Source organism: Pyxicephalus adspersus, chromosome 1 (assembly GCF_032062135.1).
Source record: "Pyxicephalus adspersus chromosome 1, UCB_Pads_2.0, whole genome shotgun sequence".
Lineage (NCBI taxonomy): Eukaryota > Metazoa > Chordata > Amphibia > Anura > Pyxicephalidae > Pyxicephalus > Pyxicephalus adspersus.
The window spans coordinates 110,992,725-110,996,896 of record NC_092858.1 but is presented as its reverse complement, the minus strand read 5'-3'; the positions used below and the strand labels follow the sequence as shown (position 1 = coordinate 110,996,896).

The 4,172-nt window shown below is 49.6% G+C and overlaps 1 long non-coding RNA gene across 1 annotated transcript in view; it reads left to right on the top strand.

Moving 5' to 3' along the window:
- LOC140322288 (uncharacterized) overlaps positions 1–3,886 on the top strand; it is a 14,322-nt gene extending 10,436 nt beyond the window's left edge. Inside the window, exon 3 of the long non-coding RNA XR_011919193.1 lies at positions 3,738–3,886. This is a non-coding gene — a long non-coding RNA (uncharacterized lncRNA). The remainder of the gene's footprint in view (positions 1–3,737) is intronic.
- Positions 3,887–4,172: the final 286 nt, after the last annotated feature.

The window sequence follows — 4,172 nt, the reverse complement described above, 5'->3', positions numbered from 1 at the left end:
AGGCAGCATGGATCATCTAATCAGATGCATCAGGCATTGGTGGGTGGAAATCCTGGCTGATCCACGCCTGATTCATCTTGACAAAGGTCAGTCTCTCCACATTTTGGGTGGACAGGCGAGTTCTTCTTGGGGTAACTATGGCCCCCGCCGCACTACACACCCACTCTGATACCACACTACTGGCCAGGCAGGACAGCTTTTTCAGGGCAAACTCGGCCAGTTGCGACCACAAATCCGGTTTGGCTGCCCAGTAGTCCAGCGGATCTTCAATGACGGCTGGCAGGGTGCACTCCAAGTATCCCACCACCTGCTGGTTAGTAGTTTCTTCACTATGCGGGTGTAGAAAGCTGCTCATCAGCTACTCTAGACTCAGCTGCTGCTGATGGAGCTGGTACTGCTCCTGCCACCCCACCCCTCCACAGCACCCATGGCAGTGGAACGTGAGTGCAGAGGGCCCCCCCGGTCAGACCTGCGAGAGGATGGACGATGGCGCAGATAGGCAGCGGCCAGCTGACTAGATTGGATGCCTCTGTAGTAGTTCAGTTTGTTCTCCCTCTCAGCGGGTGTAAAAAAGGCCCCCATTTTGGACCGGTAGCGAGGGTCCAACAAAGTGGAAACCCAGAAGTCATCCCTCTGCCGAATGGTGACAATTCGGCTGTCACTGCGCAAGCTAGCGAGCATGCAGCAGGCCATTTCTGCAAGCAACTCGGAGGGACTCCCTTGTTCCATCTCCACTGCATACTGCCACGGTGTGTCTGGGTCCTCTGCCTCATCTTCCTCATTTCCCTCTTGCGCCTCCTCTCTTGTCACCTGAGTAGAAAAACCACCCATTTCGCTTTACATTGCCTTTGATCCAATGTCTTCCTCCTCCTCCTCCAGTTCAGCCCCAGCAAGGCTCATGTGGCCGTGAGATCTAGGCGCCACGTCTCCAGTCCCCTGACCAGCCAGATTTACCAGCATCTGTTCCAGGACATGAAGTAGTAGAATGACGTTGTTCATCCCGTAGTCCTGGCGACTAACAAATAACGTGGCCTCCTCAAAGGGCCTGGGCAAACAGCAGGTGTCACGCATGAGCTGCCACTGGCTGACATCAAAGTTACACATGGGAGTACTCCTATCAGCTTGGATCATCCAGAATTCGTTGATGGCCTTTCTCTGTTCGTATAGTCGGTCCAACATTTGGAGGGTGGAATTCAAACGGGTGGAAACGTCACATATCAGCCTATGTTGGGGTATGCCGTTCTGCCGCTGTGGCTCAAGGAAGGTGTGCTTTGCGGTGCACGAGTGGCTGAAGTGCATGCAAAGTTTCCTGGCCATTTTTATGATGTCCTGCAGATAGGTGGAAGACTTCAGGAACCGCTTGACAACCAGATTGAACATGTGTGCCGTGCAGGGTGCATGGCTCAGACTTCCTTGACGCAGCGCAGACACATTGTTCTTCCCGTTGTCGGTCACCATGGTTCCGATTTTGAGTTGTCGTGGGGAAAGCCATGATTCGATCTCTTGATGAATCACATGGTGCAGTTCCTCCCCTGTGTGACTCCGTTCCCTCAGGCAAACCAGGTGCAGAACAGAGTGACACCGCTGTGCCCTGCACATGTGATATGCTGGAGGGGCACTGTGAATTGTCCCTCCAGTGGAGGCTGAGGACACAGTGGAGGATGAGGAGGCAGAGGCGGACGTTGTCGCAGGACCAGCAGCGTGAGAACGTGGAGGTGGAAGTGGTGTCACCTGGCCAAGTTGCTGGTGTGGCTGTGCAGGAACCACATTCACCCGGTGGGCCGTAAAGGTCATGTATTGTCCCTGACCGTAGTTACAGCTCCACACGTCGGCACTGCCGTTTTACATATGGCCATGTTAACCTCCTCCGGCGGCTTAACAAAAATCACTCTGCACTGACTGACTGCTACCACCGCTGCCTCCGTGAACCTCTGCACCACTACTTCTTGGGCAGGTAGGCTGCTGCGAAGCAGGTGGTCTACCCCGGGCACGTTTGGCTCCCGACCTCCCACTGCTGCCACCCTGCTGACTACCAGCCATGCTACCACCTTGCTGGCTCAGCCGCTGCCTCACAGGCAAGCTGCCACCCTCTTCTCCTGATGATGATGAAGCCCCGTTCTACACCCGGCTCCCAAGTGCGATCGTCTTCATCATCATCGAGTAGTGTATGCACGTCATTGATGTCCTCCTCAACGGTGTCTGGGTCAGGAGCCTGACCGCTCGCAATACCACCTCCTACGCCACTCTCCTCATCAGTACTTGCCCGCCTAGTGGAGAAAGCGGCGGATGTCTCCTCCAGATCATGGCTGGGCAATAGCTGCTGACTGTCCTCTACTAGCTCGTCCTCGCTGTAGAGTGGAGCTGAGCCCACAGCATACAATACTTCTGTGGCTGAGGCAAGTTGAGGACAGGTGGAGGCACAGGGTCTGCTCCCAGGCCATGCCAACTAAGGGTTGTGTCTGACGAACTCAACGACTGTTAGCTGGGGGTGTCTTATGTCACTTGGGATGAAGTGGATGACTGAGTTAACCAATCAAGAATAGCTGGGTTGCTGGTCAAGACACGACCGCTAGATGACACCGGGAGCTCAGGCCTCTCGCTGCGACTCCTGCTGACATGCCCCTTTACTCTGCTGCGACCTCTGCCTGCGCCAGAAACATTTAGGCCTCTGCCACTCCTCTGTGCATGACCTGCCACCCCTCTTTCTGACATACTTTTACTTGAACTAAATAAATGCAAAGCAAATTAAAACACACCTAAAAGCGACAAATATATTTTTATTTTTGTACAGAAATAGGCAACTAAATGCTTTTACCACCAATACTTGCAACAGTGAACTGCATATATATTTTTCTTTTTGTACTCAAATGCATCACTAAATGCTTTCACCACATATAACTACAGAAGTGAAATGATAATATATTTGTACTTTTGTACTGAAATACGTCACTATATATATATATATATACACGTGCGTGTATATTTTTCTGGATATATAAATTGATGGCCTTCTGACGTCTCTCCCTGCACTAAGATGCTGTGAAATGATTCTTCCCTATCCTTTACCTGCACATGTAAATTACTTTTCTAGCACTTTCATTAGCGCCTTCTGACGTCTCTCTCCCTGCACTAAGATTCTGTGAAATGATTCCTCCCTATCCTTTCCCTGCACTTTTAAATCGTTTTTTTTAATTTTTTACCACAATCAGGTTTCTCCTAGCGCCTGCACATGTCTCTCCCTGCACTCAGAACGCTGTAAAAGGTCCTAATCCAAGATGGCTGAGGCTATTTAAAGGGGTGTGACATCACAGGGCTGGCTGCTGATTGGCTGCTAGCATGGCATTATAGGTCATCCCGCCTTCCCAGAGTTCATCGCCCAATGTCCTCACACATGTAGCCGCCATTTTAGAAAAAATTGCGATTTGTTTCAACGAATCACAAGGAAATTAAGATTCATTGCGAATCAAATTTTTTCTGAAATTCAGATCGAATTCCAGTTTGTCAGCTTCGATTCGCCTATCTCTAGTCACCACATTCATTCATTTTTATGTGATATATCATGTGCCTTTGTAGAATATCTAAGTCTGCTGGTTTCTGGTTCTGAAGAGTTTTCACGGGCTGCATTCACTGTGGAGGTAGGCAAGACCTGGTCCATTATTTATTGTTATTTTGGGATGTGTTGGGGGGAAAGAACCTTTGCAAATGTGTTCCATTTGTGTTTTTTTTTTTTTGTTTAGGGTCCCTCAGGTGGACATTTACCACAAGAAGAAGAGGAGACACCTGTGTTTTCCATAAGCAACCCATGTTTAATGTTTAGGATTCAGAATAAATGTGTCTAACATTTTGTGTAACATTTGTTGATGTTCCAATGTCAGGAATTTTATTTTCCCTTTGTCGCAACCAGTGGATGCAGGTGGATTGGGTCAACCCTGTGTGGGCAGCCAGCTTCTAAGCCTCACTCAGAAGCTGGTTGGCCATTTTGATAGAGTAGTGGAGTCAAGGATGTCTGCCCCAAGTTCAAATAATTTGGAACAGGTCCTTACACTTCTACATGAAAACATAATTCAAAATCCCCAGGTCCGAGAATTTAACCAACAACATCTGGTGGCCAGGCCGCGTCTGATAGAATCGTCCAACAACAATCGGCCACTTTGGGTGCCTACATGTTCTGA